This window comes from Haliotis asinina, chromosome 15, assembly GCF_037392515.1.
Source record: "Haliotis asinina isolate JCU_RB_2024 chromosome 15, JCU_Hal_asi_v2, whole genome shotgun sequence".
NCBI lineage: Eukaryota > Metazoa > Mollusca > Gastropoda > Lepetellida > Haliotidae > Haliotis > Haliotis asinina.
This window is the reverse complement of record NC_090294.1, coordinates 18,785,799-18,801,100: the sequence shown is the minus strand read 5'-3', so window position 1 is coordinate 18,801,100 and position 15,302 is coordinate 18,785,799.

The window sequence follows — 15,302 nt, the reverse complement described above, 5'->3', positions numbered from 1 at the left end:
TTAACTCAACAACTGTTTTTGTCATTGTAAGTGTAAGTTCTCAGTTGACATAAGTATATGCTCAGATATACTGCCCAGATATTTTTGGATAAGGTAGTGTGATTTTGGATGCAATACATGTAAAAGATACAAATTCATGTTTATGACGTACCTTTTCTTCACCTCCAAATATCAGGTTTTGAATATTGAATGAGTTCCGTCCGCTGCACTTTGTTCCGTGGCAAGACTTAAAAAATATGACATATTGCCAAGACACCCTACACCTACATTAGATGAGTCATGAAATTGTGCCTTTATTGTTTGATTTGTATTTTGTCTTTTTTTCTCTGTTTATTTTTTTTAAAGAATTCCATTATAGATCTGATCATAGTATACTTTGATTCCGGGCGTAAAGGTTTCAATTATAATTCCCAGAGATGAAATAGAAATAGCAATGTTTGTAAGGTAATATTCAGGAGGTGTATTTGTGTTGAAATATCCATCCAAATTTTTCAAACAAATCATGCAGTCATGTTTGTTTCTGTAATATTTTGTTTTTCCAGTATTATTGATGTGCATTGATTCAGGATTTGATTGTCTGGGTTCACTGTGAGGATATACAGAGGTCAAAGTATTATGTGTTTTTGACAGACATGATATTCATAATTTAGGAAATGAAATAAATGTTATGTATTTATCATGAAAGTTCAACATGTGTTCAGATAAGAAAGATATTATGTTTTTTAAAACACTTATCATGTTTACAACATCAGGTGGCTAAATAAGGATAACCAGTGTTGTAACAGATGATTTTATTAGTATTTGAAAAGAAAATCTTTGGCACAATGTTTTTTATTTAGAGATTTAAATACGAAAAAATGTAGATGCGTTATTAAATATTTGTCTTGCAACAAGGATTTGTTCACATTTACACAGTCTGCTTTTTTCATTCTCTTATCTGTAGTTGGGTATCTGAGGAAGTCAAATAATGCTTGTGTAAGACAGAAAATGTGAAAATGTACTATGTTACTGTTATTGCAATGTGCCTGTTCATTTTTGTAACACTGTTTTAATCCCCCACCCCTCTTGACAATGTCAGTCCCTTGTCCTACCTTGACAGGACTGTGGTAATTTTCGTAGAATTTATTGCATCATTGATACATATCTGTTACAACATGGAGATGTGAAAGAGTGTGTTTGGACATGTTCCATCCATTTTGTCTGTTTTATGTAATTGTTTCTGTAAGATGAAGACAGTTTCACCGCAGGTGTCAACTTTTGTCCCAGGGAGTTTTGCGTTTTCACGATGTAGGAAAGTCACAATATTGTGACAGGCCTGAAATCAGTCAGATCATAGTCCTGAGACATTAGACATTACTTTGGCAGTGTTCACGATGGTGTTTCAAAGTGACAGGACATTGGGTCCTGTAAGTTTCAGATGTCTGTCTGACCAACTGAAAATTTGCAGGACCCACAGAATTAAGTGAAACAAACATTTGAGATTTAACATTTCTTATAACTGGCATTGAAATTATTAACATTATATGATAACAGACATTAGATTTATAAAGAGCCAATAAGTGTCACATGCCACAAATAACAACTTCACACAAAGACATTGTGAAATATTAAAGTAGACACTGGGGCTGACGGGTTGGTGATTTCTATCTGACCACTGGTGAATCTGCCAGATTTGTCAGAGGTTCAGATGCTATTCGTGAACACTGCCTTGGACTTATAACATTAAGATGCTGTCAGTCTATAGACCACCTAAGTTTTAGTTCTCAGTTTGTTAATGTAGTTGTGCTCTTGATTACCCAAACTGCTGCATTAGACTTTTGACACTATAGCAGATTGAATTTGAAAGTCTAATGTTTCATAAGAAATGGTCACATTTTCCAGGATTAACAGAAATTGCACAACTCATACTTCTGTTGCCTGAGTGAGTGAGTGAGTGAGTGAGTGGGGTTTGATGCTGCTCTTCACACCATGTAAGTTTCATGTGGAGTAAGACCTGAGGGGATAGAGGGGCCAGATGCTTCCCTGTTAAGTGAAACCAGCAAGGAGGAGCATGACACTGACCTAGCTAGGAACATTACTAAGTGAATGAAATACTGTGGAGACTATACAATGATACCATTTTTCCTAAGCAGTGATGTCAAAAGATGCCATGCTTTTTGTTTGAAAAAATAATTTGGAATTTTAACCAAGGTGCCCTTTTAAACAAGTTGTCTTGATGGACATAATTCTTAGATATTCTTGGTACTGTACATTCTGTGGTAGGCTTGTCAGTCAAGATGGATGTGTCGAAAGGTTAATGTGGTCAATCAATGTACGATTATAAACCTTACAAATATTCAACATCCTTTCTTGAACGTATGTATACAAGTCGAAATAAGGTAAGGACTCTAACTTTTCATATTACTACAACAGGTTAGCTATAAGAATCGGAAGGCACAACAGTTTCCAATGGCAATGTGAAATAATCTTGAAATTACTTTTGGTAACAGAGGTATGAGTGTTTGATGAAGTAAAGCAAAGATGGGTGTTAACGGAGATTCATGACAGCTTAGTAAGTATGTTGTACTTACATAAACAGGTGCTAAACCTCTGTATAAGGCCAGAACAATTATATTTCTTGTTTTCTGGGTGTGCTGGTTGTATTTTTTCAAGAAAAATGAACAAAAAATTCACAGCTTAAAAAATAGATTCCTAGATGTACAAGAGCAAGACTTTGACTATGCAAGGCAGTTTGTTGGACACTAAACTCTTTATCTGTTCTCAGAGACTTTAAACTGAATTATCTAACAATATACTTTGAACACTTCTTCAGCAAGCGAGAACTTGAAAAACAATGCCTTAGAAAGCTTGTGTGGGGTTTTGCTGTGACAGGTGATTTTTTAGTTTCAATTATCTCTCCTGTCTGTAGGTTCCCTGAGGAAAAAGTATGTTAAACAAGAAATAAAATTGGTCTGGCATAAATAATCATTTTATCAATATGCCCAGACATTGTTCATGTAGGATGTTATGGCAGACTTGTGATTAACTGAAGAAATGGCGAGGTAGCCTAGTGGGTCAAGTGTTTGCTCATTATGCTGAAGACCTGTGTTTGATCCACCATATGGCAACAGCATGTAAAACCAATTTCCGATGGATTATTGTTGAAAGTGTTGTAAAATGGTGCTCAGTCATCACTGTGAATACTGGGGTCTGATTCTCCACATTGAGCCAGTACATCAGAGTCCATATGTTGGAATATACTCAAGTGAAAAAAGGTAATATCTAGTCATGGATGTTGATGGAATATAGCAGCAAAAACTAAACTAACTCTCGCTCACTCACTCAACAGGGGTGATGGAGTAGTCCAGTGGTTAAAGTGTTCGCTCGTCACGCCGAAGACACAGGTTTGATTCCCCTCGTGGGTACAGTGTGTGAAGCCCATTTCAGGTGTTCCCTGCTATGCTACTGCTGGAATTTTGCTATCAAAAAGTGGCGTAAAACCAAACTCACTGACTCACTCAACATACCGATACCAGTTATTTCTAAGAAGCCATCCTTGTGTGTATATACTATACAGTTGTATATAGCTGTATATAGCTGTATATAGTGTTATATTTCTTCTTATACCATAGTGTTCAGTCAATCTACATATGTTATTGTATGAGTGGTGTTTATTTTGTGTAATACATGTCCATTCTTTATGTCAATGAAATAATTCATTGTATCTTTGTTAATTGTTTCATACAATACTCAGCAAGAAAAGCAATATTATCAATGAACTTGGGATGATATTCTTCCCGTTTTTGACTTTGTGTCCATTTTATAACATGAAGGTGTTTTGCATGCTTTTATAGCTTTTCGTGTCAGTGTTTTTGTTATTGGCTGTGTAGAGAGTATACCATGTGTAGAGGCAGTATATAGGGCATAATGGCTATATATGTGCATTGAAAGTGGAATGATAACAATTTTCATCTGTACAAGATAATGTCAAAGGAACAAAGTTTTGGCAGTCTCAAATTTAATTGACATTGTAGTTTGTCTGAATGCAATAAATTACAGACAACTGATTCAGAAATAACTTTCCCTTACTATCATTATCATCCCCAGAAACAAATACACATATATTTTAGAACCTCCCTATGAAGGTGTGGACTGGTCTGTCCACTGTTGCACCTTTCAAATAGCTGACCCCCTCTGAAGTTATGGACTGATCCATTAGACAACTAACCACAAACAGATGTTGTGAAAAACATGGAAGCTTTCAACTGTCTTGAACCAACATTTTGTAACAACATTGTTGTAAACTTGAGTTTCTTTAACTCTTTTTCATTTTCTTCCACATGGTCTACGAGACATACTCACGAAGGAAACACAAACTGATTCTGGTGTGGAGATACTAGTACTCATTGGTCAGCAGGAACTATACTTGTTGTGATATTAACACAGAACCTAATAAACTCCTGGTAAATATTGCAATCAGTACAATGAATATACCATGATAAACAATACATTTGAGTGCTTATGTATACAATATAGAAACAACACTATATATCTTGTATAATCTATCGCTGGTATATTTACATCAATAAATAATATTAATGCTTATGCTTTTACAGGTAGTTGTCTTGAATAACAGAGCAGCTAAAAATACATAACAGCATGCATTCTTCCCTTGAAACAGGTGGGTGAAAACTGTTTTTGTTACAGATGTTGACAAGTATCAGCTGAAAACGAGACTCAGGTACACCCTGGAATAACTAAGGCCAGGTATATTAGAATATTAGAGTACCATGTTTTCATATACCAGCTGAAAACAAGTATTACCAAATGATGCATAAAAAGAAAGTTATGTTTGAGGTAACTGAGTTAGATTTGCATGAATTATTCATGCATTAATGCATTATAGATGCAAGTTATACATACATGACAAGTGCAGAGATGCCAACCACTCTGATTTTGGAGGAGGTACTCTGATTTTCAAACACAAAATCATATCTCTAATTTGTCTGTAAAAACTCCGATTTTTAGAAAAACCAAATATGTTGATAAATTTAGAATGTTTGAAAGAATTTTAGTAAGTAGCCATTTTAATATGTTCATTTGAGTTAAGTATTATCTGGTTAAGTATGCCCAGAAATTGCATTTTGTCCAGCAGACTAAATATATTTTTGAAGGGAGGCCGTCCTCAGACACTCACCGTCAAAAGGGTCCCGATCCCCCTCTTACGCTCACCCCAAACTCCCACCTTCAGGGCCTGAGAGCTGCTTTGGACAAGGCATGAATCTGCTTTCATTTGATTCAGGGTTGGCATCTCTGCAAGTGAGTCATTCCTCACCATGCATAGGTTGTTGCCAGTGTGAACATAATCATCACCAAGAACTGTGGTTTGTTATGAACATATGGTGGTTTTAATTGAGGACTTAACTGTAACTATCCACAAGGTGCAATTATATATTTCATTGATGGGCGTAAATAGATCCAAGTCATTGTTACAAGATTTAATTGAAAAGATAACCTGTGGTAAAGAAAACAGGCTAGACACAAGAAGATTTTGTTTTTACCAACATTTATTGACATCAATGACAACTGTAGCTGATATTCCAGTTTGCTAATGTCAGTGAGCAAGACGAGCAATATCAGAATAGAGTGATCACCTCCTCCGTAGCCCACACTCTATTTGATTATTAACAGTCAAAACATTAATGGTTCAATTAAAAACTAGTTTTAGGGTTTTAGAACTGACATTTTACAGCCATTAAGTGGTTTTGGGTCATAGCAACCAACATTTCTGTTTGGCTATCATTTTCCCAAAACTTGTTGGTCATAGTTTGGTAGATATGATCTGTTATTGTTTTGTTGCATGGTTCAGGGACTGCAGACTGTTGACATACAGACATTGGTTAATGGTATTGGTTATGTCCTTTGTGCCTTGCGTACCTAGTGTGTTGATTTTGCCATCACCAACTGTAGCTGTGTAGGAAAGATCTTAAGTCTTGTTTGTCCTTGGCTAGTGCTGAACAATCATCATTTGTTCCACTGGAGGAATAATCTCGTGACTTAGTTCAACAACAGTTCCTTTTATGATGACCTGTTTTTGATGGAATTTTTGTCATGTTTTTAGAAGCCTGATTGAATACAAATAAACTATAATTTCTTAATGATTTGTTATTTTTTGCACGAAGATCGAGGTTATAATTGGTCTTCACCAACCCATGCTTGTTGTAAGAGGTGACAAATGGGATTGGAGGTTGAGGTGGCCTGATTCATTGACTTGGTTGATATATGTCATTGTATCCTAGGTCAGTGCTCATGCTGTTGATCACTGGATTGCCTGGAATATAGCTTAGTGCTGTATAATAATATAACACAATGTATGTTGCATACAAACACAAGATAATAATATAAAACACGTTGAGTGTTGTATGCAAACACAATATAATAATATAAAACATGATGAGTGTTGCATACACAGTATGATAATATAAAATACGATGAGTGTTGCAAACAAACGGAATATAATAATATAAAACATGATGGAGTGTTGCATACAAACACAATGTAATAATATATAACACGATGAGTGTTGCATACTAACACAATATAATAATATAAAACACGATGAGTGTTGCTTACACAGTATAATAATATAAAACACGATGAGTGTTGCATACAAACATGATATAATAATATAAAACACGATGAGTGTTGCATACAAACACAATATAATAATATAAAACACGATGAGTGTTGCATACAAACACAGCATAATAACAAAACGCAAATGTTGCTTACAAACACAATATAACACAAAACACAGTGGAAGTTGCAAACAAACACGATATGGGAGTACATATTACACGAGGGGCGCATTATACACACAATATAACAACATAAAACCCAATTGGATGTTTGCCCGGAATATTGCTGAGTAATATTGCGACGTAAAACTAAACTCACCCCCAATTGGACACAAACAATATAATAATGATGGGAAATGCAATAAAAATGCAATATAACGGAGCTAACAGTTTTGCGAGCAAAATCTATAATGTGTATCTCGGCACAGTTATATTGTAGCGAGTGACGAAGCTCCGCATCACCACAGAAAATGTTAAGGTAAGCCCAAGGTGTATAACCACTCAATGTTCACGCAGCCATCACGCCCAGCTGTACACTGACATTTGTATCTCCCGGCGAGTTTTCAACAGTATGAGCCTCCGCTATCAAAATACTTGTCAGACAGGAATACTCTCCTATAAATACACTGATAAGCTGGGATGGCATGTGCGCGTGTGCATGATCAAATAACATAACGATGTCAAGTAAAAATTGAAATGCCAGTTCTATTCTGACCGAAAAGTACACATATATAAAAATACCGATGACGTAAGGCTGAGTTTGCATTACAGTTCAACGGAAAATGTGTTCTTTCTCTCGGTTTACTTTATTGGCCAACAATGCTGAATTCAAACGAGGGCATTTCGTTTCATTTCTCGAAAAGATTATTCTAGGAATTGCATCATATTTGATTTCCACCGCGAAACGCAAATTAACGTCTTAAACCCGTTTACGTAGTCTGTCGCAGGTAGTTGGGTATGTGTTAAAAATCACCGGAGGCTAAAGCTGGGTGAATTTGTGTTTACTCAGTCTCACTGTCCCTGAACCACATCATTTTACCTTCTTCTCCAGTCCTATCAAGAGTGGTAAATGTTAAATGAAGCAAGTCCAGATTTCCCCACGTGCAATCTCCCGACTCACGACGGCTCCTTTCCAGTTTACATGTAAACGGGTTCATTTGCTACTATCAGTATGATACATTCAGGGACTGAGTGTTAGTCGGACATAGGTTACGTGTGATGGAGTGCTTTACAAAGGTTACAGTTTTGTTGAACTTTGGCTCACAAACATAACTTGTTTCCCGAGTTGCCATGGACAAAACGTGCGCTAATAGTAATTTGATTTATTCTTACAATGCAACGAGGTATAGAAGGCGATACTACATCAACAGAGGCACGGAGACCCATGATTGTCGGAAGAGGCGACTAAATGGCCACGGCTGGTTACTTGCTTCATGCATGTCCTCCAAAGAAGTCCATTACAAGATTGAAAAAAAACATCAGGAAATAATCCAATATGTCTTAGTGTGGCATTAAACACATCTCATTTGCGGTTGCATACGAAAGATATTAGCTAGAATGTATTAAATGTTTTGTATTGTTGACAAAGTAAATTCTAGTATTCTTGTTGGGTTGAGTCACATCCTGTATACCGCCTTTAGAATGTAGAGTTGAATTTCAGAAAATGTAATCCCGTTGAGTTTCAGAAATTCTAATTCTGTTACGGAAATAATTCAGGGTTTTCTCAGTAAGGTACAGATTCCAGTATACTCTTATCGGGTTGAGTCCCATCCTGGAGAATATGCAGTTCCAAGTATAACATGTGTTGCAGGATCCAGGACCCCGTTTCACAAAACTCTCCTAAGCCTAAGATCTCGTAATCTTTCTCGTAGCGTTCGTACCTCCTATGCTACAATATACGAGGTGTGAATTCTAGGAGAATAGTTACGAGGTCTTAGGCTTTCGAGAGCTTTGTGAAACGGGGCCCTGGTTCACAACTCATTAGATCCTTATCTTGACCTAAGACCATTACAATTGGTGATGTATTGAACAGAGCAGATCGTATTATTGACGCTCAGCTAAGCCTGATTAGCCTTCTCACGTACCTTCATACGTCATTCTTTCTGTGACCGAGATATGTTGCTTAAATGGGTAAACTGGAACAAACTGAGCACAAAGCGATTGCCATTTCCTAATCTTATTGCATTCTTTGTTTATTTAGAAACGAAAATCATTTGTTTACAAATCCAAAAGTTACATTCATGTCCCGGGAATATGGACACAATAAAGGTGTGTGATTACCATGTTTTGGTACAGGTACAGAATACCGGATACCTTGTGTCACGTCACTCTAACCCTAACGCAAACCCTAAATCTTACCCTAACCCTAAACCAAACGCTAACCCTAATCCTAACCAAACGTAAACCTGCTTGCTTTTCAAAGATGGCAGAAGGTGTCCGGTATTCTGTAATCGTGTCCCATTTTTCGGTGTGTGTATGTACGCAGTAAGTCTTAGCATATGTAACTATCACCGTCAAAACTTATTTTGGTATTTACATATTACTGGAACACTGATGAGTGCTGCTGCTCAACTCAAAACAAACACAGCACCTGAAACTTCCACCATCATGATGCATACGTTGTTTAACTGTACAGCGTCTGTTATGCTTCCTATGTGTTTCTTAATTCCAACGTACCGTTTCTGCCACCTGAAAATAATAAGAATAAGGAATGCATCAGACATCGTTTTTATCACTAATGCCTTTAACACGCCCAATATACGTTTAGCTTCACCAAGACCTGGTATGTGTTGTGTCTTTGAAATCGTAGAAAGAGTAGACTGCATTGTTTCACAAAGGTTGTGTAATGAAGGCACCAAAGGTGATGATTGTTTGAATGACACTGGGAATGGCACCTGTTGACTGGTGGATACAGGTTCAGTCAGCCTAATGCCATACGCTCCTATGGCAAGTCTATACTGTCACTCTGAATCGTCATCCATTCATCGAAACACTAAATACATGCTACATTTTCAATGATCCTCATTGATGAAGTAAAATCAACTGAGGGAAACTGGCTATGGGCGTCATTGAACGATTTCAGATAATCGGCAGACCTGGGGACTGAGTTCTCCAAATTAATCTGTACTGATTATTAATCCTTGTTAAACCTGTCAGACAAAACTGTTTTTGTAGCTGATCAAAATTGGGTATGAATAGGAAATTAACTAGAAGATCCGTCCAAAATGTTTCTGGCTGTGTTTTTCGACATCCGGGGCCAAATTCATCAATGTAATAGTTACATCAACTACACCCTCCTCATGACTTGTTTAATTATCATTCTATCGCCCATACATACTAAAGAAGTTGTACATCCATGGAACTAGTCCTCATTTTACATGCCCCACTGGGACAGTGGAACAGCCTAGCTGTTAAAGGGTTGGATCGTCGCGTGGAAGGCCCGGTTTCGAATCCCTACATGGGTACAATGTCTGAAGCCTATTTCTGGTGTCCACCGCGGTGTTATTGATGGAATATTGAAAAGACAAAACAACTCACAATAACATAAAAAGAATTCCCCTCTGTCTAAAAAAAATCAATAGACCGAAAACATACTTTCTCTTCAGTAAAACGCCACGTTTGCTATAAGTGAGATGGAGTCAGTCAGTGGTTTTGCGTTCTTTGTTATTCGGAGGACCCGGATTCTGCACTCTATAAGTTCACAAACTGCTTACCGGGTACTAGCTGAATAGATTATTCTTGTTAATGCATTAATTCAGCAGTATTTGTCTCAAATCCATCTCACCTTGTTCTCTGGCTGACGGCGTAAAACGCTTTGTCATTGACAAGAATGTCCATTGTTCGGATGTAGGACCCGAAACCTATATGATCTCCACATGTGTGGCCCACGTGGGGCTAATCACGTCCATATAACATTTGATCGATCTGCGTCTTAGTCCCCTACCGAGCGACCAGGTGTGTCTTCTGTTGACAACGAACACGTGAAGATCCGGGTTGTAATTGATCTTCAGTAACCCATGCTGATCATAAGAAACGACTAACGAGATTGGGTGATCAGGCTCGCTGATTTGGTTGACACATGTCATCGTATCCCAGTAGTGCAGATTGATGCTCACGCTGCTGATCATTGGGTTGTCTGGTCCAGACTCGATTATTTACAGACCGCCTCCACGTAGCTGGAATATCGTTGAATGGGGCTTAAAACTAAGCTCACTCACGTACTCTGTTGACAATGCAGTGTGTAGAGCCTGTTAGACTTAACCTTAACTTATCAGATGGTCGGTGGTTTGACTTGGACATATTGTGTTGGTTCTACCGTTACAACACAACAGCACGCATGTTGATCTATTTCAATTCTGATGCAATGGGTGTTATTAGTCTGTATCCCAGTTCACAGCCATATTGTTTCCCTTCCGCCCAGTTCAGCATATAATGCCAAGGTGAATGAGTGAGTGAGTCTAGTTTTACGCCGCTTGTGGCAACATTCTTGTAATATCACTCCGGGGGACACCAGAAATGGGTATTCATACATTGTAACCATGTGGGGAATCGAATCCGGGTCCACGGCGTGATTGGCGAACACTTTATGTACTAAGCTATCCCACCACCCCATAATGTCAAAGACATGTTTAGATTTTACTCAGGTTCAGACTAAAATTTCCGTCTCACCGGGGCTCATTTTCAATTGAAAAGATTTTTTCTTTGCCTTTTATTAAAGATATACTTCCAGAGATTAGCTTATAGTTACTATGTACTAGTCCACAAGGAAGAGATATCACCTCTTACTGAGGGAGGGCTGGCGGGGGGTCAGTCAGGTCACGTGTCCTTGTGTAGGTACGTGACATAATGCAGAGTCATGTCTGACTGTGTGAGAAGGTAACGTGGTTTCAACCATGTATCAACTTCGTTTTCGAAAATTAAAGGTTTTGAGAACCGTCACCGGGTTAAATGACAATAAGGACTGTACTGACAGTCTTCAAATAATCACAGTTAATTAAGTGAACATACGTGTCACTTCATGCGTTTACACTACTATACCTTTATTTGGTGCATATAGTTGATGGAAGTTGTGACGTGCGAGTAATCAGTTTATGTATAATTGGTGTGATATCTTATATGAAAATAACTGGTTTTGTTGTTTCAGTATCAGTGATGTCGGGTGTTGTACATTGTTCGTGAATGAGTTCGTGAGTGAGTTCTTGAGTGAGTTGGTGAGATCGTGGGTGAGTGATTGAAAATAGTTTTAAGCCGCTATTTCAGCGGAGGACACCGAAAATAGGATTCACACATTGTACCCATGTGGGGATTCGAACCCGGGTCTTCAGCGTGAATACCGAACGCTTTAACTACTGGGTACCCCACCGCCTATACTAAGAGAGAATTATGTCTATAATATCTTATATAATAAGCGCATTTCAGTGTTAATTTATTATGGGCCGATTGTAGGTATAATATCATGTGCATAATCCTGCTGTAATGATTAATGGGAATACATTTGGTTTTACTGGTTTATGTGCTTATAGTTCGTGTGGCATATTTTGACCCATATTCAAATGGTAAATAATTTATCATAACTGGCGTTTTATATTATGTGCACATTATCCGTGTAATTGATTATAAGCACATACTTGTTGCAGTTATATCACATGCTGTCATTGCTGTACGCGAGCGGCTCGTTGAGTGAGGTGAGGCTTTCAACCATGGTGTGGAACACTAGAATTGGCTTCACGATTTGTACCCATGTGGGGAATCGAACTCGGGTTTTCGATTTGACGATCAGATGTTGTATCCAAATAGGTTACGTACCCCAATGTACCCTGGTGAAAAATGACGTGAATGACTGGAATGTACAAGAAATATTGATGAGAGTGTATTCGCCGTACACAGCTGGTGTGTTTATCATGGAAATACATACTGTGGCATATTTGTCCTGTATTGGGGTGGTGGGGTAGCCTTGTGGTGTAAGCGTTCGCTGGTGACATCGAAGCCCCGGGTTCCTTTCCCCACATGGGTACAATGTGTGAAACCTATTTCAGGTGTCACCTGCCGTGATATTGCTGGAATACTGTTAAAAGCGGCGTAAAACCATACTCACTGACTTACTCACCCATTGCAGTGTACTGCTAGTTCAGTCATGCAAACTCTGAGGCAAATATGTCCAATAAAGTCCACGCAAGTGTAGAAAATGTGGCAAGTCTTGATTTCCACAGCTTCTGAAAGTGAAGCAAGTCTCTGGGTTCATTTCCATGATATTTTATTCATTTTTACTTTGAAAATTTTTTTGTAAAAGATGTTCATTTTAGCAACTAGTTGTTAGTCTAGTGTATTGCTTGAATATATACAAATGTTCGATTTACCGTACACAGTTGGGAGATTTTACCATGTATGCAGTAAGTATATGTGTACTTGTGGTCGCTCCCTGACTTACGAATATAGGACACTGGCGCTAAGTGGTGATCAGAGGCTAGGCAAATATATATGGCTCGGAGGTTTTCATTGTTAGAAGTGAGCATAGGCCGTCAGTACAAAGATCACTGACTATGTCGCTATCATTGTTTCGCAAATATTGATTCAGCTGTGTTGGTGTTCTTTGGTATATTTTCTGATCTAAATTTATCTATTGTTTCCACTGTTTCCTATTTGTATAAAGCCTTTTGACAACTTTGTGATTCAAGTGCATCGACAGAGCTGGTAGTTTGGTATGTGTGATAATGGCCCCCTCACACACTCACTCACTGTTAGTGGAAAAATTCATTTTCTATGTCACTATGTATAGCTACATAACTCACAGTGGTTGCTCTAGTGAATCTAAACATTTGCTGGGTAGTATATATGGGATTGCACAATTCTACAGGATGGAACTCAACCCGACATATATATGAGTACTGGAATCTGTACTTTACTGAGAAAACCCTCAATTATTCTAATTACGGTAACGACCCGGGAAGGTCCGGGGTAGAATAGGCCTTCAGCGGCCATGTTTGCCATAAAAGGCGATTATATGCTTATCGTACGAGCTCGGTGACTTACTGGATTGGGTGGTCAGGCTCGCTGACTTGGTTGACACATGTCATCGGTTCCCATAAACCATAAATTCAGCACCTCGATCTAAAATGTCGGCAGACGACAATCGTTTTTGGAAGATTCCATGGAGTAATGAATTATACCATGTCGACAGGTTGTTTTACATTCTTCCAAACACCTTTGATAACTGTATTTGGCGCCATGTAAGGCATTCCTTACACAATTCAAACAGAAGAGCTGTATCTAGGCCTAGCATAGTTACAAGTCACTTAAACGTTATGGCCATATATTCCCCTCTGTCAATATCATTCTTCATTCAGTAAATGTGATTACCCGGTTTGGACGAGGGTGAGTGGGTATATTTTTACGCCGCTTATTGCAATATTCTAGCAATATCACGGCAGAGGACGCCAGAAATTTATAGCTTCACACACTCACTGCAACCATGTAGGGAATCAAACACGCGTCTTTCGGCGTGCTGATAGAACGCTTTAACCGCTATATAGGCTACCCCTACGTCGTCATTGATCAAGGCAAACTGCAGGGACTACGTGTTTTGCAGAAAGTAGTAAGTGTAAAGTTCGTATGTCCCGGAAGCACTTACGTAAATTTCTGTTATATATAGAGTCTTATATAGAGTACACAAAACACGTACAGCTTATCATACCTTATCTAATCATGTCACGCCGTTTCTTTAATAAGAGACCAAAAGAATCGATCTATAGTGAGAGAAGTGATTTATGAAACTTTCTTGTAGGTCGCCTTATAACGTGTTTGACAGCACGTTGACTCGATGAAGCTATGTATGGAACGTTTGTATTACTTATCTGCACAAACATCGATCTACTTACATCGATAATGTGAGTTTGATTTTACGCAGTTTTTAGCTATATTCCAGCAATATTCCAGCAATATCAGGGCGAAGGACACCAGAAATGGGCTTCACACGTCGTTTGCATCTACAAAATGTATTCTGTAAAACATGTTAACATCAACAATATATTACCTTTAAAAACATGGTCTGTACGTGTTACATTACATCTATAGAATACTGTATAGTACAAATAATTGTTTTTATAGTCATTGTGTTCTTTCTTCTGTAAAGACCTTTCTGTATAAATTAATCAAAGCACCATCGACCCAATATTGATAATAAATATTTGATATACATTCCTGTTGAATCTGTTTATTTATTTCAACCCTCAAACGACACTAGCTGTCACCAGAGACCATATAATTGATTATATGGTCTCTGCTGTCACGGGATGACTTTTCAGAGACCTGAGAAAGACTTGTTTTTGAAAACCTCACAAACATTTGGATAGCATCCATTCTTCGTCAACAATCTTTTTAAAGTAATTTATTTCGAAGATACGTTTTTATCTTTATTTCGGAATCCTTTTCGATGGCACTGGAAAATGTTTTAGTTTAACAAAATGTTGAGAACAAACGGGAAAAAGCGGAATTGGTGATTGAAGCTAAAAATAGATATCACGTGACATGTCAGCAGCGCCATTTTGTCTGTTGGACAGATCTTGCAAATAGTCCATTGTTGCTTTTCAATATACAATAACACACGTGCATGCATTGTGTTTGTAGGAACGCATTTTCATTCTTGCTATTCTGAAGAGACAATATATATGCATTTTTACAACATTAGTG